This window comes from Vespa crabro, chromosome 4 (assembly GCF_910589235.1).
Source record: "Vespa crabro chromosome 4, iyVesCrab1.2, whole genome shotgun sequence".
Lineage (NCBI taxonomy): Eukaryota > Metazoa > Arthropoda > Insecta > Hymenoptera > Vespidae > Vespa > Vespa crabro.
The window spans coordinates 8,264,419-8,288,652 of record NC_060958.1 but is presented as its reverse complement, the minus strand read 5'-3'; the positions used below and the strand labels follow the sequence as shown (position 1 = coordinate 8,288,652).

At 32.1% G+C, this 24,234-nt stretch overlaps 1 long non-coding RNA gene across 1 annotated transcript in view; it reads right to left on the bottom strand.

The window, feature by feature from the left end:
• Positions 1–23,930, bottom strand: part of LOC124423670 — a 29,598-nt gene extending 5,668 nt beyond the window's left edge. The window contains exons 1-2 of the long non-coding RNA XR_006942131.1: positions 23,857–23,930; positions 23,269–23,572 (exon numbers count right to left, since the gene is read on the bottom strand). This is a non-coding gene — a long non-coding RNA (uncharacterized LOC124423670). The remainder of the gene's footprint in view (positions 1–23,268; positions 23,573–23,856) is intronic.
• Positions 23,931–24,234: the final 304 nt, after the last annotated feature.

The window sequence follows — 24,234 nt, the reverse complement described above, 5'->3', positions numbered from 1 at the left end:
ACTCTTTTTTCCGTACTTTCGCGCGCATTCAAGCCTTCTCTATCTTTTTTTAATCTTGGTCAACACTCTGAGTAAGTTAAGAAAAACCAATCCCCAACGTTCCTCTTCTCTCTTTACTTCTCTCTCTCTCTTGCTCTCTCTTGACATTTTTCCTTCGTGTTTCTCTCTTTTCAACTCCATACTACATACTACCCTGTTGCTTTTCCCATTCTACCCTTTCCTTTGCCTCGGACCACCTTTGGTTCGTGTACACTTGCCATAGAAAATCTAATAACGAGTCGAACGGTGAAATTAGTTCTACTGGCTTTCCCTTTAGACAAAGCAATGAAAAGAGAGAGAGAGAGAGAGAAAAGAGAGAGAGAGAGAGAGAGAGAGGGAGGATGAACCCGAAGTAAATCCCTTCGAGGGCCACGCCATTAAAGATAACAACAAAAAGCAGATCGAAAATTAAAGACAATTTTATAAACTCTTTTACAAATTAGACTTATTTTCTTGGTATCGTCAATCAATTAATTTATATTACCCTTATCACGGATCATAAAGTTCGTATTGTACTTGGATACATATCACTGGGAAATGTAAGTTATAATGGCAAAGTTCAATTTAATCTCGGTATATATCTGATGGTTTGAAACTCTCCGTTAACTAATCGTTTAAGTGACAAGTTTTGACAAAGGGACGAGAAGATGGCCATAAGAAAGACAAGAGAAACTATTCTCCTAACAATTTCTTTCTCTTAAAACAATAATAATGATAATAATGATGACGATGATGATTATAATGATAATAATAATAATAATAATAATAATAATAATAATAATAATAATAATAATAATAATAATAATAATAATAATATTGCACCATTTGTATTCCTTAGTACAATACTATAATATCTTTTCTATGGCTTGAGAATCTTATATCCTTTAGAAATTATTTATATCACGATGTAAAAAGCAGTCATATTAAATAAATGTCGGATATGGCAGAAAGGATAACGAAAGGATAAATTCGCAGTTCGTTTCCGTAACCGGATGTTACGAAACAAAATAATTCTCATTATTCTATCAAATATAAACATATAATTTTGAGGAGTACAAAACAGAAAAGTTAAAAAACGGATATATATATATATATATGTCATAACGTAATGTATTTGTTTAATTTTTGTTAATGAGATTTCAAATGTTAATTGGAACGAGCAACATCTAACGAGTTAAATGAACATCGACCGAAAGATGATAATTCAGTTGATAATGAGATCTGTGATTCCATACGCTATTAAATACAATGCATATTGGCAATATTTTATTATTATAATATCTAAATAATATACTTTTTGTTTTCTTTTTTTCTTTTATTCAATATACAATCTATTGCATTGTATCGTATTGTTGAAACCAAATAAATAATAATGTATAGTAACAACGATAATAACCACAACAACAACAACAACAACAACAACGTACAACAACAACAATAATAATAATAATAATAACAACAGATCGAAAGAGAATTTATTATAAAATATTCCCTGATCTTATTAAATGAGAGTATGGACAATGAAAATTCACGAGTCTATGATCCTGGAGTACTCGTTCGTTTATTTTGCTGTCCGCCTGCTGCAGCCGACACTCTCTCCGCGAATAAACCTACAGAGGCCTCTGGAACAAAGCGTGTCGTACACCACAACGATTCTAACATACCGGTGACGTCCTTGCAATAGGTTCGTGTTCTTCTCGACTGCCATTGTAATTGCATTTAGAAGTCCTTTGATCTAACGGATTTGCATGCGAGCTTTTCTTTAAAAAGGTTTTAAAAATCCTTCTCTTAGGACATACAGAGAGAAAGAGAAAGAGAGAGAGAGAGAGAGAGAGAGAGAGAGAGAGGAAGTGCGGGTGGAGGGGGGGAGAGAGAGAGAGGGAGATAGAGAAAGAAAAAGAATAACTCTCATTGATCGAACGGAAACGATTAAATCGACATTTTTGCGATCAAAGTCGGAATCGTATCGTTCTGATGAAGCTTTCGAGATACCCTTTTATTACTTTGTTTCAGAATAGGAAGGAAATCCTCGGGAATGATAAAAAGGGAGAACCCTCAACTAACGCCTGTATACAATTTTATGAGAAGTCTTTGTACTCGGAATAATACTTTTTCCTCGCGTTTCCTTGCTTTCCTACGGGGAATCATTTATGACGAGAAAAACTTTCACTATAATCTATTCATCTTATTTCTATTTCTCTTTCATCGCGTATGTATATGTAGGTTTATCCAATTTAAATGACATAACTTTCTCTCCTCTCTCTATCTCTCTCTCTCTTTCTTTATATATATATATATATATATATATATATATATATATATATATATATATCTTGTAGAAGATTCATAGCGATACATTCATCGTACGTCGTTCGACATCGTCTCTCGATGGAAATCTTAATTACTTTTATCATTAATTCTTTATCGTTTCGCTTATAACGTGCCAAAGTCACGGAACTATCGTCGACGAGTTAGTACTTAACTATAATCGATAACATTAATCTTTCATTTCGTTGATAATATCCGATATAGACGTTAATGAAAATTATGTCGACGTTTCAATTTTATCGCAGAAAAAAAAAACAAGTAACTTTCATAAATTCTAATCCTCCTCTTGTATATATATACATATATATATATATATATGTGTGTGTGTGTGTGTGTGTGTGTGTATACATTATACATAAAGTACGCGTACTAAAGGGAACTATAAATCTCAATTAATGTAACGCGTAACGAAGCTTAGAGGCATCGCTAGACTGCGTTGTTTCGTTCCAATTATCATCGGACCTTATTCTACCTTGCATCTCGATCTTATTCATTACACAAACACACACACACACACACACAAACACACACTCACATACCACACGCTCATTCATTCATTCATAAATACAAAAATACAAGAACCATCTACCTTCTACCATGTATTTCAAATTGCAATTTATCACTGTTAAAAAAATACAAGTTTTTCGTTTTACTATTAGTTTTATCTTTTTGTGTTACTTCTATGACATGTTAGGTACATGTATACGAAGCGTATTATCAGGAATTTGAACATTGTAAAAAGAAAATCAAAATGTCTAAATCGAGACTATATTCTAATTCTTGAAAGATGTCTATGATAATGGGAGGGAGAGAGATAAATGATAAGAAGAAAGAAAAGAGAGTAGGAGAGAGAGAGAGAGGGAGAGAAAGAGAGAGAGAGAGGACAAGTAAATAGATTTCAAAAAGTGTGAAAGATAAAATTCGAAGAAAGTTCCTTTGTAAGTATTCGCGTTTTACTCACTTCCCTTTTATTTTTCTTTTTTCAAGTTTTTCGCTCAAAAACAAAAAAATCCATCATTCCCGTGCCGAATGTCTTAACAATGGAAAAGAAAAATCATGAAAAATTCCTCGCAAGTATCTACATTTCCCTTTAACGTCTTCGGAAAGAAAGAAAAAAAGAAAAAAAGAAAAAGAGAGAGAGAGAGAGAGAGAGAGAGAAAGAGAGAGAGAAAGAGAGAAAAAAGTTGGAAATTTTCTTTATCTTTAAATTCACGAAGGTAAGGTTATGAGAAAAGGATAAGAAATAGGAAGAAGGAGTAAAGTAGAAAAAGAACATCGAAATATCGAATCGTTTTTTACCGACTGAACACATCGAGCAAATAAGGATAGCCTCGTTTGGCAAATGCGATGTTTCATCTTGCCTGACAGTTACCTGTGACCTATTGATAAAAAAAAAAAGAAAGAAAAAAAAGAAAAAAGGACACACGTTTACTTTCCTACCTTCCGATAATTGGACGAAGTACTTCATCAATGAAACGATCGTTCGTACTTCCTGTAGCGTTTCTATTTTACGTACTAGCCGATAAACAATCTACCTACCTACCTACCTACCTATCTACTTACTTACCTTCCTACCTACTTACCTACCTACCTACCTACCTACCTACCTACCTACCTACCTACCTATCTACCCAACTTAGCGTATTTCAAAATTTTCATATGATTTTCTTCCATCCCTCTTAAAATCTAATATCAAATATAATAAAATAATTTACACAACATTAGACAACATAATCGGACAATGTATGTAATCGGACGATTTACAATTTTCAATAAACATCAAAATTAAAAACGATTGAAACGAAACAAAATTATATAGAAGAAATTATTTCTTTCTTTCTCCGAGATAACAATACCAATATATACATTTGGATATATTTGTATTTTCACATATGTTTCAATGTAATCTACGATTTGTCCATTTTGTTGATAGTTTATTCGAAATAAAAAAAAAAAAATCAACTCGTAAGAAACATTATTATATGTTTCAAAAAACGACACACTAGGGAATGACCGATGAACGGAATCGATTTCTCGTCTTAACCGAAGCACCTACTTCCTGACAGCATAATTTATAGTTCGGCCACGTGTTTCTTCTGGAAATTTCCGGATAGTAAGTGAGAAAATTGCTTTGTCTCTTCAACTTCTTTGTTCTTCTTTTAAATACACACCCTTCCCATTCTCTCTTTCTTTTTAATACGATACAGTAAGAGTGATTGAGAAGATTAAAAGAAAAAGAAAAAGAAAAAGAAAAAAGAAAGATTTCTATCGACGAAAAATATAATCCCATTTCTTAAGAATCATCGAAACGTTAATCATTTGCATGAAATAAATCATTGAAAATGATATGAATAAATATTACGTATATCGGCCAAAAATATTTGATAAATGAGATCGTTGTTCTCTTTTTCTCTCGTTTATCCATGAATATTCGACTGTTCTCGACGAAATAACCGTTCCAGCTCATTGTTCCAAGTCATCACAAGGCGAACGCCTTCCGCAATCGTTGCCAAAGGAGATTGACGGAGAATATTGTTCGTACCGTATCTCGTCAGCCGGAAAAGCCATTTCCCGGTCATATCTAAAACGAAGAAGGAATATCGAACGACGAAAACCACTATACATTATTCTCAATTTCTCTCTCTCTTTCTCTCTTTCTCTCTCTCTCTCTCTCTCTCTCTCTCTCTCTCTCTCTCATTTTATCTATCTATCTATCTATCTCTCTCGTTTGCTTTTGCTCTCTATGCTAGTGAATCCAATGTGAAAGGTTATAAAAGGATCGTCTTTTTCATGATCCTTACGTTGAAAACGTTGACCGATTGTAAGTAACATGCATTTCAAGATTTCGCGATAAGAAAATCCGCTGGATATACGTAATATCTATATAAAAAGATATTTTTCATCTATTTTAAAGAAAACACGAACGTATAGAAAAATATATATGTATATATCAAAGAACGTTGACGAAGAATACTTGTAAAAGTATGAAACTAGCTTTTCTCAGATTTATTCTCCTCTTCCTGTTCGCATTTACAAACCTAGTATATATCCCGCATGTGTATATTGGCAATATCAGCCATATTTTATTATCCATCTCACTACAACTACATTTTCTATTTCGGAATTTTATTATCCATCTCACTACAACTACATTTTTTATTTCGAAATGGAAGATAATAATTTCTTTATTTGAATGAATAAAAAAAAAGGGATGTGTAAATTGTGAAACAAACAAAGAAAAAAAATATCTACCTATAATGTATAAAATGATAAGGTGCAAGTAGATATATATATATATATGCTCTCTTCACGAACAGATTGGCAGTTCATTATACAAACATACGTGGACTTTAATTGGAAAAGCTATTTCTCAAACTGATGCTTCGATCTAACTTAATTCACATCAGTATGAGAACACTATTAAATTGTCATCTATGTTAGATAGAGACAGACAGATAGACAGAGAAAAAAAGAGAGAGAGAGAGAAAAAGGATTTTCACTAAAATTTACTAACAAAATACCAATGCTATATATATATATATATATATATATATATATATATATATATATATATCAGTATATGTGTATGCGTCTGTGTACATATATCTGTTCTTTTATATATGCAGACAAACTTTCAAAAGCAAATTTCCGACAACGAACATTATTTTTTTTCAAGAATAACTTGATTATATCGCAACGCCATCGGCCAAAACGGATATCCGGCAATCGTATCCGAGCAAGCCCAACTTAGAATTCAAGCTTAATTGAGTTTACACCATAGTGATGGTTTCCTCGAAGCGGAAATTCGTCAGGATCGTCGGTTCTCTCAAATATTATCGACCTGGAATGTTCCCGAAGAGAGAACAAGGGAGAAAGAAACAAGAGAAAGAGAGAGAGAGAGAGAGAGAGACAGAAACAGATTGTTTATCGATTGCATTTTTCATATATATATATATATATATTCTTTTTCTAACGGAAAGCGACGCTATTAATTGATCTAAAATAGAGTAACGGAAAGAATATATTTCTCTGTTATAGAGTACCCTCGCAATATCGTGATTTCGTAGTTCCGCTTTCATTAGGCCTCGAGTCGAGCGACTATCAGTCACCAGGGACAATCGAGATAAGCCTGCTGCATACAAAGTATCGATTTTCACGCTGTATTTTTAAGTCTACGTCACGTTCCCGTTTCACCAAGGCGAAAGGTACTTAATCGAATTTCAAAAGTCGTACTAAATCGATCTGGTAACTAATTTAGATAATATGTAGATACTCGCGTGAATACGAATCGACAATTTTGAATAAACACCTTTGAATGTATATTATATGTATGTATATTATATAAATGTATATGTATATATATTATAGTTATATAACTTCTCTCACTGATACTAATGTTCTTGAATCTGAATAAGCTATTGAAAATGCAGGAACTCCTTGTAGAAAGGATTAGTTCATCTAACTCTCTGAATTGTACAGAAGAAAATCGGAAACATCTATCCGATATCTATTGTTACAATGACATTGTATTCTCCAGTATGACCCATACGTGTATATATATATTTATATATGACATTGTTTTATATAGTCACAAGTAATATCGAAAGTACACGTAATACATAAATAAAACATTGGTATTATATTTCTTGAAGGTCATTTAGATTATTGTAAAATAAAAAAAAAAAAGATCATAAACCCAACGTAGCTTTTCTCCCGATGACTGATGAATATAATTGTGGTTGCTTTCATTGCAAGTACATTCTTGGAAAATATAGTCCTCCTCCTCCCCCTCCGCTCTTCATACACACACACACACACACACACACACTCACCCATCCCGCTACAACCATCCTCCATCTCTTTCTCTCATCTCGCTCTATCTTCTGGCTCATCGTGGACAGAACCAAATTTAATATTCATGAACACACGTGTCAAAGGAAGCGAAGAAAATTCGTTTGCCTTACGCACAAAGGAAGTGAAATTGAATAATTATGAGATTTCAATGAATGAGAACGCTCGGTTTAATGAACAAATTAACACGAACGAACGAACGAAAGAACGTGATTCGCCGATCTGTCGTTAATTGAATACGAACTCACGTTTTCACGATGTAAGATTTAATTTATGAGATAAGACATACACTCGCAAAAAGATTTTTCCTGTTAGACGATAAAACTTTACGGACCATTTAATATTACCAACGTTGAATTCAATCTCTCGGATGTTCTAGAAACGTTTCTGGATATATCAACACCCTGTTGCTCCCTGTTGCTAAATACATCCTTATATATATCCTTATATATATATATATATATAAAAGAGAGATAGGTAAATATGAATATACTTGTATATTATCTACATATGTATGTGTATAACTTAAGAACGAAATATAGCTTGATTCACGTTTACTCGTAAAGAGCAAAAAATAATTAATTTTTTCAACTGACATTGTCTCGTACGTTTTCTTTTTATAGCTTATAAAAATTCTTATTAGAAGCATCAAATGGATAATCACATATCATTGGAGATATTAACAAAAATATAAATGGTTCATTTGCTTACCAATGAGAGAGACAGATATACACACAGAGAGAGAGAGAGAGAGAGAGAGAGAGGGAGGGAGGCAGATAGACAGATAGACAGACAGATATAGAGTACCTTACGAAGGATCTACATAAAGCTAATTGGAATAAATGGAATGACGAATATGCAAATTATTCGCTTCGCCCCACCCATTCCTCCTTTTCATACTACACAGCTTCCTCTTAACATCCACGTATCGATCCACGAACGAATTCCAAAGTAAATAGCGAGGACGTTCGAACGACCGATTCAAGTCTCTCTCTCTCTCTCTCTCTCTCTCCCTGATCGAGCAAATAATCGTTTATTTTATCGTTGCAAAAGAAAATCTTTCGTAAGGAGTAGAAATCGTAAATAAGGAATTTCTGTCATTAGTTCTGAGTATAACCCCTCCTCCCGCCCTCTCTTTCTCTCTCTCTCTCTCTCTCTCTCTCTCTATCTATCTTTCTCCCACTCTATCCCGCTCTATAACATCCGAAGTAGAAAATTAAAATTATCCATTCGTTTCAAAACATGAAAAAAAATGGAGTGCATTTCTTTTTCCATTATAATACTCGAATAAGCTCTCTGATAGCGATCGCGATTTTACACTGCTTTAATTAAAACAATTAAAAAAAAAAAGAAAAAAAAGAAAAAAAAAGAGAAAGATCTCACGTCTCTTTCGATCATCCGAGACATATTAGTATCGATAATTTTACGTCTTCGTGTATGTATATATATGTATATATGTATGTATGTATGTATGTATGTATGTATGTATGTATGTATGTATGTATGTATGTATATGCATAATCGATACGCTCGAATTAATTAAATTTAATTCAATCATAAAAAAAGATAAAAAAAAAAAAGAAAAAAGAAAAAAAAATAGAAAAAGGAAGAAAACTCCAGATAAAGTTTCTTTCTCGGATATTATTACTTTATAAAACATCAGCGTCTTGATGCACGCGTACGTAGCCACTGTTGGTACTGCTGTGCTGGTACTGGTGTTGCTATTACTATAATATATATAAAAAAAAAAAAAAGAAATCGTAATAATTCTAGCGAAATTTAATAGGAATATTTATGTGCAAACGAGAAATTCAGATTATAGTACGATCATGAATATAATTTAATATCTACTAATGAAAATTTGTAGGAGTATACATACATACATACATAAAATATAGTAAATATAGTATATATAACGCACAGCACGTTTTCTTGGAGGTATACGATGATTATTTCGTTAATAATATCAAATTATTCGCGTCTCTCGCGAATGGATAGAAAAGAAAAGAAAAAAAAAAAAAAAAGGAAAGAGAAAAATAAGTAATTCTATCCATTACATTAAATTCATAAAACGCAACAGAATCGATATTCTTTCATGGCCTTTTTCATGAAATTTCATCATAAAATGTTGATCCGTGTCATCGTCGCCGTCGTTAAAGAAACCAAGGACCGATTCGCGAATCGTAAAAGTCAAAGATCCATTTAATCCCAAGTAATCCCCGTCTTTTTCCATTTTTAATCCCTACGAAGATTTTCCTCTCAGTAATTTCAGTTTTCTAACCCTCGGAAAATTATAAATTATCTCTGGTACGTGCCTGACGGGTAAAAAAAGAAAAAGAAAGATAGAAAAAAAAAAAAAAAGAAAGAAATAGGAAGAAGACGAAGAAGAGAAGAAGGAGAAGAAGAGACAAAGAAGAAGAAGAAAAAAAAAAGAGAAAAAGAGAAAAAGAGAAAAAGAAAAAAAGAAAAATTGAAAAAGAGGACGAAGAAGAGAGGAAGTAGAAAAATGAAAAGGGTAAGAAAAATCTTTCTGTTGATCTTCCTACGTTAAGATAAACTTTTAAAATCAAGCACGTGGAAGATATGTACATATATAAAAGTTGAGAAAAAAATGGAGATATAGAGGTAGATATAGAGATAGAGAGAAAGAGAAAGAGAAAGTGAGAAATAAGGATAGAGAGAAAGAAAAAGAGAAAGAAAAAAAGAGATATAGAGAGACGGACATTTGCTTTTTCGAATGCTATTAAATCTTTATTCGATATTTGACGACATTCTCATCTAATATCCTCATACATATATATATATATATATATATATATATATATATATATATATAAAATATTGAAAAAGATCGAGGGAACAAAGGTCACATCGAATCGCATATATTTTCCCCGGAAATCATTTCCGAAGCAACAAGTATCGGATATCGATTGTAGTTTCGAGAGAACTCCGTTAAAAGATAACAAAAAAAGCAAGTTTTTCTCTCTCTCTCTCTCTCTCTCTCTCTCTCTTTCTCTCTCTCCTTCTTTCTTTCTTTTTTTCCCTTATCTTTATTCTTATGGAATGATAATGAACAAATTAAATCGAAAAAAAGAATAAAGCCATGTACATGCATGCATACATACAATCAATTATTTTGACATGTTCTCTGATATTTAACAAAGAAATAATAAGAAACATAAGGTCAACAATCATGTTCGAGTTCATTTACGTATCGTTTTATTATTCTCGTCTTGAAATAAACATTAACAAAAGTCGTATGAGACTTTATTACGTGAATTCGACTTTGAAAATGAAGAGAAGAGTCGTTATAGAAAGTTCGTGAGTTCTCAAGTATCTACTTGAAAGACTAAAATCATTAGAGAAATAGTAAGAGAGAGAAAGAGAAAGAGAAAGAGAGAGAGAGAGAGAGAGAGAGAGAGAGAGAGAGAGAGAGTGAGAGAGAGAAGAACTATCCAGTCTTATTAAAATTAACCATCGATTCTGTAAGAACTTGACTCCCATTTACTTTCACGATTTATAACTCTTACTTTGGTATTTTGATCGTTAATAAAATGATTAATTGACTTTTCCCTCGTTCTATTTGAAATCTATCTATGTATATAATATATTACATGTACTATGTATATATGTACAATCTCATTCGTCTTCCACGAATCTAATCTAATTATATATATTATAGTTCCAAGACCATTGGCTAGTCCATCTAACTATTAATTATAGTGAGAAATGTTTAACCCAGCATGTGATCATCGATTAGAAAGCAAGGATGCATAAGGTCTAACAGCGAATTACGCTAATTAGTATACCAGGCTTCAAATAGATTCGATGTCATTTGTCTTGCTATCATAAATCAAAGATCGATGAACGTAATGTGAACATGTTCTATTTTCTTTTTTTTTTTCTTCTTTTTTTCTTTCTTTTTTCTTTTTTCTTTTTTTACCTAGATATAAACGATTTAACACAAATAACAAAATAAATGTATTATAGAAAATATATATATAGATATTATAGATATAGATATACACACATACATACACTTACATACACGCACACACACACATACAAATCAATTGTGTTTGAAGTTAATTTGACGTGGAAGGTTGATATACGTACGTACGTATGTATTATATATAGATAAAACGAAAAGACGTATTTCAAATTCGTTACTTTCACGTCGTTACCTTCAAAGTTTCACCAATGTAAGATATTAAGCGGCACACACCCAAATTGCGCTACTTTACCTTCTCTTTACATCGTAGCCCCAATCGTCGTAACTTTAGAAGCGTAGCCTCGGAAGGAGAGAGTTGCGTTTAACACGCGAACTTAACTACAAGTAACCTTAAATGCGATCATTACTTGTATAAGAAAGAGAGAGAGAGAGAGAGAGAGAGAGAGAGATAATAAGAGGGAGAGAGATAGAGATAGAGATAGAGATAGAGATATAATAAGAGAGACAGAGAGAATCAAAATTTCAATTGGAGCAAAACATTTCTATTGAAATTTTCAAGGTATTCGAAAAATCATTGTCAACTAAAATAAAAATATTCCACCTAAGGACGTTGTAAATGCTCGATGAAATTCTCCGAGTGACGTGAAACTCGTTCTCTCTCTCTCTCTCTCTCTCTCTCTCTCTCTGTCTCTGTCTCTCTCTCTCGCGCGCGCGCGTAAAATCAAATACAGACTATAAAGCTCGTATTAACCTGCCAAGCAATGAGGACGAGAAATAGGTCTAGCCGTCGTAACGTAAAGAAAAAATAATCGCGATATCGCGCATCGGTAAAACGTATTGAGAAACGCAATATTAAAAAAAAAAAAAAGCAATGGCCTACAATTTCTATCGAATGAACTCCTACGAACGTTCTCAAAGTTATTTGATCAAAAACATTCGACGATCGTTAATGTACTCCATAACGGGTTTTATAAAAACCAACAATAATCCATTAACAATAAGCGAGATGACATTATACAGGTTAGTGGTCGAGTGTCTCTACTTCGACGTTATCTTCGATCCACCATTAGTGAGACTCGAGTAATATCACGAGTTTACCGAAGGCTCCAACGCGAGACCACTCGATCCCATTTTCGCGCTAGCAATGGCGTGCCTTTATTTAATATAGCACGTGCCACGTTCGTTTCTTGTTTCCCCCGTAGAAATTACCTATCATTAACACGTGAAAATCCAGGTCCATTAACGTCGCAATGACAAATTTTACATCGTTAATACGTTCGATAACTAACTAAATCTACGTAGATATGTATTTTACGTATGTATTATCATTCGATAAACAAATAAGAGGATGACTATGATTTTTAATCTTATGATGACAGACATGATGTGATATTTATCTTTTCAAAGATTTCATGATTAACTTTTAACAAAATTTCATTTCATTTAATCGATCGTAAAATGCTTCGAGAGAGATCAGGCATCAGTTTAGCAACAGGTGAGCCTCGTTTAAACCAAGTCGTTCGTGCATGAGTCCGCGAGTAATCGATAGTAATTATCTACTCTCTCTCTCTCTCTCTCTCTCTCTCTCTCTCTCTCTCTCTCTCTCTCTCTCTTGTACATAAATATAATTATTACCCTCCTCCGTTTTCCTCTTTTATCAACTATATAACATTTAACATGTACGACGTAGTGATTCAACTAGACGAAAATAAATTGTCGCGTCATATATATATATATATATATATATATATATGTGTGTGTATATATATGTATATGCATACATACATGCATATATTAGATACATACATAGATAGATAATTACGTTAATGTGTTATATGAACAAAGATAGAATAAATAAAGAACAGAAAGTGTTCTATTAAAAAAAAAAAAAAAAAAAAAAAATAAAATAAAATAAAATAAAAAAGAAATAAAAAGGAAAGAACGTGTTACGCCACGTGTAAACCTAGATTCAACAAGAAATGAAGAAAAAAAAAAAGAAAACAAGAGGTATTTTATCTTTTATACGGACATTATTGATCGCGATTTCCAGCTGATAAGAGTAGAACGTTGATGGGATGGCGTCACTTTATATTGAAATATACATTCTCAAAGGACTCATATTTGTTTAAGAGAATGATTTTCGTTACGCGTTTACACAACCTAGAAATACTTGTCTTCTGTTAAAATTATTCCCAGAAAGAAATGAAGGAATGAAGGAAGGAAGGAAGGAAGGAAGAAAGGAAGGAAGGAAGGATGGATGGATAGATGGAAGGATAAAGTTTACGCTTTCATCTAAATATATATCTCAAAGCTGAGATAATTCTCTATGAAATATATATGTACGTATATACGTGATATTTTAAATCGTTAATCATTTTAATTCAACCTTCCCTCTTTCACAAATTAAGCGTCATTGTTCGCGATATAATACGAAATCACGAAATGGCATTTCTCTAGAAAGTTTTAAAATTCTCGACGCGCAACGAAAAATGTTGATTCGCCAAGAGAAGAACGAGAGACACGTACAGGAAGATCCGGTGGCGCTGTAATTCAATGTATCGCGTATAGATATAACCAGAGAGTATCTGTTTTATACGAAAAAAGACGAATATATATATATATATATATATATATATATATATATCGAGAGAGAGAGAGAGAGAGAAATAGAGAGACAGAGAGACAGAGAAAGATAATAAGTCGAAGAGAAAAGAAAAAAATTCGAGTTAGCAAACTTTATAAAATGGATTCCCCACGGTAGCAGAGATTATAAATGAAAGCTAAAATGATCTTGACATTAGATATTTTCATCTGGTATAATATATTTACACGTTCTCTTTTTTCTCTCCTTCCCTATCGGGAAAACGAAATCGAAAATAAATCATTTTTCAAGTTTTAACAGGAATATTAAAGTCGAGGACCATCGACACGTAAAGAATCTAAACAAAATTACACTGGATACGTGAAGTTAATGTAAAGCTTTCCTTCACACAGGATGCATTTTGATCGAACTTTCTTGAAAAAAAAAAAAAAACTCTCCAGTTGATTTACTTCGCCCTAATATATTTTCTTTTTTTTTTTCACCCTTCTTCACAGACTAGTAATTCACGCGCATACGCATGGAAGAAGAGGAAGAAGAGAAAAAAAAAGAAAAAAAAAGAAAAGAAAAGAAAAGAAAAAAGCAATATGGCTTACTTTCTATCGGCTTTGCACGTTTTAAAGCCCGTTATCGCGTACGTTCTCCTATTACTGATAACAACAAAGTTTTAGCTCATCTTCGTCGGCAACGACACGAGGGATCGTAAAAAAGAGAGAGAGAGAGAAAAAAAAAGAAAGAATGGAAGATAGAAAAACAAAAGAAAAAGAAGACGAAGAAGGGGAAAAAAAAGAAAATAATAAAAAGTTCACGGGTAGAGAAATTCTTTGAAATTTTAAACGACAAAAGTTATTTTTTTCTCACAAAGTTTACTTGGCGAAAAGTAAAAATCTTAGTAATATATATATATATATATATATATATATATATATATATATATATATGTTTGTATGTATATACTTAACTATGTACATGAATTCACATTGCTAGGAATTAGAAAATTATATGACAAGTTCCCATCCTCCTCCTCCCCAACCCCCACCCTCTCATCTTAATCTATTCTACGATATTACGTTGTTATAATTTACGAAACACTGACGTAGGTAGAGACGGTAAAGACAATTAAGATATAGTATTAAACCGCAATCTTATTAAGGAAGTATTAGAAGCGAATATACTTGTATCTAGATGGAAAATTCTACGTATAACGTGATCGGAACGTGTACATGTATTACATGCAAATTATTATGCAAAAGAAACATACTTATTTGGTTAATTGCGATTCGATCCGAGACTGACCGAGCTTCGATAATCACGCAAAGGGAAACGTACGGTCAAAAGATCCGTTCGATTTAACGATCCCGAGGGTTTATATGGTTTAGCTTATAAAAATAAGAAGGGAAAATAAAGAAAAAAAAAAAAATAAAGAAAAAAAAACAAACGAACAGACAGATGGACAAACAAAAAGGCAGACTAACGAACAAACAAACAAGCAAGCAAACAGAAAGATGAGAAATTGATGCGAATCTCCGGGTATTAATTCCAGCAATTTGTTGAATTTACGTAAATTGGATATTCGTATAGTGGAAAGCTTGTGATCATAGGCTTGTGGTCTCGAGTCTTTCTTTGTGCATGGAAAATGCTGTGGTGTATGCTCTGTTCTAAGAAAACGTTCAATTTCTAGAACTTAATGGAGATAAACCGATGAGTGGTTTCTCTATATTTCTCTATATTTCTCTCTCTTTCCCTCTCTCTCTCTCTCTCTCTCTTTCTCTGTATATATATATATATATATATATATATATATATATATATCTTGTTGAAACTAGAGCGTAAAAGAGTTTTCCATAATATAATACTAATAAAACTACTGTCTCTCTCTCTCTCTCTCTCTCTCTCTCTCTCTCTCTCTCTCTATTTCAAAGATTCTGCTAACAATAGTACAATAATACGTTTGGAAAATAAGTCTAAGAAAATCTAAGAAAAATGCATTTCTATGAAACGTCAAGGAACCGAACTCTATATTCTCCTTTTCCTCTTCCTTTTCTTCCACTTCTTCTTCTTCTTCTTATTCTTCTTCCTCTCCCTCTCACTCCTCTTTTCATCGTCGTAGTACGCTTCTCGTACCAACAAATTGGAGTGCAAGCTGCACGGCAAGGTTAATATCGCGAAGCACTTTGTACAGCTCGAACGAGGGAGAACGCTCGTTCCAGAGTATTTCCTTTGCCGAGGAGACAAAGGGTGTACACTGTAAACTGTAAGGTCTCTTCATAGAAATTTGCTACCCCATAAAACCGACGACGTTCGAACTTTCAATATTTTTATCTAATATAATTTTTCTAACGAATTTTTTTTTTTAATTCAATTAATTTAATTCAATCGCCGTAGAACAATAACACGTCGTAGAACAAATTTAGATCATATTAAAGATTTCTATTATCATGTAATACATCCATGCATACACGCAATTGAAAAGGAAATACGACGAACGTGACCATCACGACGATACTTATCATTCTCGCGTGTATCTCCCTTGTATATATTCATTTTTTCCTCTTTTCTTTTGTTTTTTCTTTTTTTCTTTTTTCTTTTCCTTTTTTTCCTCGAATAATTTTTACTCCACTTTTCTAATCCGTGACCACTAGAGAACAATACTCTTGGCGATTACCGTCAATCTAAATAAGTTTCTCGAAAAAATATCAAAGGCGACACACTTCAACGTTTTAAAATAACATCATTAAAAGAAAGAAAAAAAAGAAGAAATAATAATAACAGATAATAACAGATAATAATAATAATAATAATAATAACAATAATAATAATAATAATAATAATAATAATAATAATAATAATAATAATAATAATAATAATAATAATAATAATAATAATGAAATGGAATAAAATATTGGGTCATTTCGTTCCAATACGTCATATGCCATTTCATCGACAAATCGAAATCGTCGGTTATATTCGACGAATAAACATGTCCAGAGATAAAAGAGATTTTCCTTTTTATTCCCAGGTGGGATGAATTTGCAATTAATATTGAACAAACAAAAAGCTTAGGATTTTAATGAGCTTCGGGATGCAAGATACGACATATGCAAACGCTATATTGATATATATATATATATATATATATATACATACACGGATATATATATGCATATAGATATAGATATAAATATATATAAATATATATGTATATGTGTGTATGTGTATGTATAGGTGCGAAATGTAACATATATCTACGTATGTACAGATATGCGTAGGAAAAGCATCGTCTGCGGTCCAGCAGTCGGGCTTTGCCGAAATGCAACAAGTCGCAAGCGTTCTCTCTCTTGATCGAAGAGGGAGACCAATTGCACGAGAGGTGATTCCCCAAAGCAATTCTCTTTCACCGATCTAATGTTTCATCTTCTTCTGATTTATAACGTCGAGCTCGAATGGCCAATCCAAACATTGTTTATCATCCTTTGCTTTCTCGTGATAATAATTTTCTCTCCCTTTCTCTCTCTCTCTCTCTCTCTCTCTCTCTCCCTCTCTATCTATCTCTCTCTCTCTGTCAATCTGTCTGTCTGTTCGTTTGTCTTGGACTTTTCGGTTAGCACGCAAGTTCATGATAGAATCGAAGAGAAAAACAAAGAGAAAGAGAGAATATAAGTTACACGACGTTTCATAAGCTCGAAGTTTCGAGAGGGTATATGAGACAGACAAAAAGAGATAGACAGAGATAAAGAGAGAGAGAGAGAGGGAGAGAGAGAGAGAGAGAGAGAGAGACAGAAAGAGAGAAAGAGAGAGAGAGAGAGAGAGACAGAAATAGAGAGAGAGAGAGAGAGAGAGAGAGAGAACAGTGCCGAATCCGCGTGCTCTCCCAGGCTCAGTAGGTTCGTCGATCGATGCCCCGGGCACGTTACTATATATAACCACCCCTGCTCTCACCCTCCCACGTCCACCCATACTTTCCAAACCCCCTCTAAACCTGCGCCGCAGGATACCCTGTGAACACCTGCCAACCACGTCTCCTATCTTTGTCTCTCTCTCTCTCTCTCTCTCTCTCTGTCTCCCTGCCTCTATCTATCTATTTCCCTATCTCTCTATCTCGCCCTGATCAAATTCAAATTCAACGATCGAATTTCTCTCTTGATCCTCTTTCACAACTACATATACACGCGTAAAATGCGTGGAAACGTTTAATTGCTTCACCGACGAATTTACTTTATGAGAGAGCTCGTTTTACGAAATGAGACATCGTTAACGTTAATCGCGTTTTATTTGTCGCATAATGATTTATATTTTTCTTGATTAATGACAAAAATACGTATGTATATACGAGCATACACGCATGCGCACACAAAATAAAGTAAAAAACCAAAAGTATTTTCTATAATAATAATAATAATAACATTGATAATAATAATAATAATAATAATAATAATAATAATAATAACAATAATAACAATAAAATTTATAATAATAAAATTAATAATAATAATAATAATAATAATAATAATAACAATAAAATTAATAATAATAAAATTAATAATAATAATAATAATAATAATAATAATAATAATAATAATAATAATAATGTACAATATTTATGTTTGTATGTATTTGTGTGAGGGTGTTTATACGATTGAATTTTATTGGAAATAAATTCTTGTATTCGCTCAATCTCTTATCATTGTTTCGAGCAAATATGTTAATAATAATAGATACGGTTATATATATACACATACATACATACACATACACACACATAATATATTATATATTATATGTATATATATGTTTATGAAATGTGTGTGTGTGTGTGTATCTATAAATATTAATATACGAGTTGTATAATTACTTAAAACTTGTCAATACCTATACACGTGTATTTACGTAATGCATCTAATAACGAAATTTTTTATCAATTATACTGACGTAACTAAATTAATTTTACACGTAATTTCATTTATAACAGATTTAATCTTTTTTAATATATCTATGAAAGAAATTATCTCTAATAGTAAACGACGAAACTAACTTTTAAAAGTTCCAACGATTTTGTAAATTTATTCATATCCTACGCAAGCAAATTTATTTTATGAACGAAATTTAACTTAATCCTTGGGATTTTTATACCTAACGATAAGACTCTCCACAGTTGTTATTTTTATTATTATTATTATTATTATTATTATTATTATTATTATTATTATTATTATTATTATTATTATTATTATTAGTATTATTATTATTATTGTTGTTGTTGTTGTTATTGTTTTTGTTGTTGTTGTTGTTGTCATTGCTGCTACTGTTGTTATATTCGAATTGACGTACTATTATTCATTCACCAAATAGATCACCATCTCAATGCGAACGCATCTCGATCCAGTTCATTGCTATGTGTATGGTCTGTTACGTGTGCATATGCTATATATTACGATTTATCTAGGACTATTACGCTCATGCGCTGTTTCGCCTTTTGAAGCATTTTCAATGCACTTTCATTGTGACGTATACTATTCAAAACAAGTAGAATTCTGATTGGTATGCCACTGCGATATGTTATTCACAAGGGTTCAAAGAGATATATACACTGCGGAGCCCCTACGCACGATTATGGTTTCTTGAAAAAGTTAAATATCGGATTAAACACAAAATATCGTCAACCAACGAATGAAATACTGTGTCATACGTTTTCTACTACAGTAGCATTTGTCAATATTTTTTTTTTACCGTGATATTCTCGTTAAATCCCAAAAAACATTTTATCGGAAAGTTTTGAAACATTTTTTACAAATTAATCATATTTCTTACTTCGATGAATTGGTCGTAGCTATCATTACGCGATCTATTTAAAGTTGTAATATTTAACGTTAAAAAAAAATTTATAATATCGAATTGTTATTATTGGAACGATTTTCAAACGTTTCGTGGATCGAAATCTCTTGCATTGATTAAATAAATTGAAGGACGTTTCCTTTCAACAAGAAACCGAGTGACAGCTTGACCAAGAATTTCCAAGTTTGCAAACTCGGAAATAGAAAATATACATATACATATACATATATATATATATATATATATATATATATATATATATATATACATATATATCAGGAAAGTACGAATATGCTTTCTCAGGCTAATCACGTAACTTGCGCATGTGTGACACAATTCGGACTTCTCCACATCAAAGACTTGATTACAATGTCGCTGGCTGCAGCCTTATATGTGCTTGATGTGATATCTACTTACTTACATACGTATATACTGCATACATAGATATAATCTGTGTCTAACGGGTGCTCATACTCAATATTATAATACATAATACGCTTACTAAATACGTAAATTTGTAACTTTATCGAGTATTTTACTTATTAATCACATTAATTTAATCGTGTTAATTAGAAAATATATATATATATATAAAGACAGAGAACGAGAGAAAGAGAGAGAGAGAGAGTATTAAAACGAGATCCAACAATCCAATTAACCCGAATCTAATAACTTTATCAAGTTTTAATTCATTTTGTCTTAATAAAATATTAGAAGAAGAATAAAATGTTTTATCAATTATTATACCACCCTGTGAAGATACCGTTACCATCTAACACAACACTCACGTTAACTTATCGGTTGATCCAATCAAACTCCAACATGCAGCTGTGAACATTACGTGTGGTCGGATATTTTCAACGAAAGAGAAAAAGAAAAGGAGAGAGAGAGAGAGAGAGAGAGAGGAGAAAGAGACAGATAGAAATAGTTCGAAGAATTTCGCAATTTAAGAAACTAATGAAAATATATACCTGCCGATATCATATATTAAATTTCGTACGTCATCGACGCAATTACGAGGGAAAAAATACGAGGCGAAAAAAGGAAGAAGAATAAAGCAGCAGGCTTACGACGTTATTGTGGATCTTCGGATAGTAAGGATAAAGTTCGACGTAATAACCGATGAGTATTGCCCTTTTATTCTATTTTCTTTTCGCTTTTCTTCGTTTTCTTTTCTTTATTATTTTTTTCATTTTTTCTTCATTATTGTTTAATTTTTTCATTCTTTTTTTTTTCTCCTCTCTTTTTTTTTCTTTAATATTTATTATATATATATATATATATATATATATATATATATATATCTTCTATTATATATATATATATATCTTCAATCGATCTGTCATTAAGCCATTCCACCTCGCAAGTTTTCTCGTTAACGACATTTCATTCCTACGTTAGATTCGCATTCCGGTTCGTCGTTTAAATGATAGAAAAAGATTTCCAACTCTGAAAATCAAACTCTGAAAGTCAAACTCTTACGTTATTTCGAACGATAAATATAAAAAAAAATCGATAAGATTTTTCCTTCGTTCGATCAAAATTTAATTCGTAAAAAAAAAAAAAAAAAATAAACTATTTAAATCGATTTGATCTATTAACCTTTTGTATATTCTTCTGTAAACGAGTAAGGAAGATTCGTTTATATATGTAAGTTAACCAAAAGATAGAAACAACGTTGTGCATGATTGTCGAGAGTTAGCCAAGACACGACGCGAGTCAAGATCTTAATCGTTTCGAGAAAAGCTCGAAAACAAGCTTACAAAAGAGTGTCAGCTTTTACGTGTGCATGTAACACTAATCGAAACAAAAAAAAAAAAAGAAAAAAAAAGAAAAAAAAGAAAGAAAGAAAGAAAATAAAAGAGAAGAATCCATCGATCTTAGAGAACATGGTATATATAACAATATATATATATATATATATATAAAAAAGTCGAAGTAGAAATTTACTTTTCAACCTGACAATCTTCTCGCTAATGGTTTTCACGTGAAAAATTCATTACACTCGGGGGACTTCGTTCTTTTTTTTTTTTTTTTTTTGTTGTTGTCTTCTTTTTCTTCTGTTCTTATTTATCGCAAAATATAAGTAAAAGTAATAAATAAAAATAAAGAAATTCGATCGATCGTATGATCGAATAAAAATCAAATTCATACAATTCCATTCAATTTTTCCTTTCCAATCTTTTGCCAATTCAATCACATTTTTAATCATAAATTATACATAATAAATATAAATCATTAGAAATTATTTATAAATGAATATTTTTAAAAGATCATAATACCTTTAATGTAAATCACGAGATAAAGATTGAAATCCATGATACGCGTCCTTAATCGAAATGTCCATATAAGTCGATATTTTCTTTTCTAAAATAATATTCGTAAAAACGCAAAATAATCGACACAATTTCTCTTCTAGCTGCGACATATTGTCGTTTAGAAGTCCTTCTGTTAAAACTATAAATCGGACAGGAGAGGTAAAAGAAAAAAAAAAAAAAAATTGAAAAATGATAAAGAACAATCTTATCGATGTGACATTTTGTCGATCGAACCAACGCGCTATACTATAACACAGGAACTTGATATCAAAACGCCCGATCAACGTTTTCCTGGGCTACGACTTCCTACATTATCGTACGATCGATTCGAAAGAAACATCCAGTTTTTAAATTTACGAGTTATATATATATATATATATATATATATATATATATATATATATATAACTTACGTTCGTCTATCTAAAACTTATAATATATACGAAAGATTCGAACTTCATAATCGATTTCACGATTGGAGAGCTTTCGAATAGAGACTTTGAAAAAAAAAGCGAACAAGAAATTTAATCGAAATGATACGACATCGAAAGGGATCATCTAACAATAGTTCGGGATCGTTATTTTATACTTTGAAACAGAACTGTGAATAAGCTAAAACGTGTTTACTTTGACTATCATTAGTCTGACTTATATTACATCGCGTGAGTATACCCTTAACTACAAGTTTAGTCGAGTATCTGATACCAACAGAATTTCCTTTCGTGGTCTTCTTCCAATTTATTTTAACTTTTTTACTATATTTCTAATATATTTTCTAATATTCTTGCATTTAATAATATTACACTCGTAATATATAAAATAGATAAACAGCGACAATAAAATATACGTTGGAATATCGTTCGATCAGTAATATCGTTTTCAACTAATTGTCGTTCTCGTAATTTCCCTGACAATTCATTTTATCGATGAATTTCTCTTTGAGGAAAAATAAAAAAATAAAAAAAAAAGAAAAAGAGAAAAAGAGAGAGAGAAAGAGAGAGAGAGAGAGAGAGAGAGAGAGAGAGAGACAAAGAGAAAATAAAATTCTCAGTATTCACAGAAAAAAAGAAAAAAAAAGAAAGGAAGGAAACGGAAAATAAAGAAGAATGGTTACACATTTTACGACATAGCTAAAGAATAATCAATGGAAAAAGAAAGAGATAGAGAGAGAGAGAGAGAGAGAGAGAGAGAGAAAAGAGAGAGAGAAAAAAAAGCAATAGGACGAGTTAGGTGTAATCGTAAAAACGCAATAAAACTAAAAATACAACGATCTATAAGATCTAATATCGTAAGAGTAATATTTAATAAAATGAAAAGTTAGATCGTCGATAGGGTGAAATAATAATTACCTTCCACTGTTCTTCGATCCTCAGCCCGGTGGACGACGCTTCAAGAACGTAAAGCGTGAGAAATCCATCCGTCAGCTATCAGCCATAGTACCGAATGAGGTCCCTCAACGATGGCTATAGGAACGACGTTGACCGCTAGGTTCCTTGATCATCACTACCGATTCACCGTCACAAAATGATTCGCTTTCGGCGTCACGTCGCAACATTTTGTATTGGACAATTCATCGAATGAACTTGCCGTTCGTTATTTCTTAGATATTTGATGAAGCGCTCGCCTTATTTTTCTAGCTAGTTCCTTTGATCTCTGAAAACGTAAACTTCCAAAGAAATAAAAGAAGAAAAAGTATAATCCAAAAAAGAACAAAAAAAAAGAAAAAAAAAAAGAAAAAGGGAAACGTCGACGATAAAGGGGATATTAACTGTGCGTTGATAATGTGTTTCCTTTGTCGACGTTTTAATACACTCGCAATCGTGTAAGACGAAATAAATAAAGACAAAAAGAAAGAAAGATATTAATGAAGGACTTACTAACGGAACGGAAGAGGGGAAAGGAGGGGGGAGGTAAAAAGAAAAACCGAGAGATCCTACGAGTCTACGCGGTTAGACATAGCGCGCTTCCAAGCACTCCACGGTCGCTACACTAACTGGCGCTTCCTCACTTGAATTTCGGGACGTCTCGGCTCGACCCGGCCAATCCGACGACAAGCTTCCGACGAGAGGGTTGCACAGACGCATGACGACGTAACCCATCGCTCCACCCCCACATCTCTTTTTCCATTTCAAATCTAAATCTATTTCTCACGATTATAGAAACATTACACTTTTTCTTTTCTCTCTATCTCTTTCTCAATCTATTAACTCGTAATTCGACAACTGTTATTATTATTATTATTATTATTAGCATTATCGTATAATTTAACCGTCGTATAACCTAACCATCGTATAACCTAAACGTAAATAAAAAAA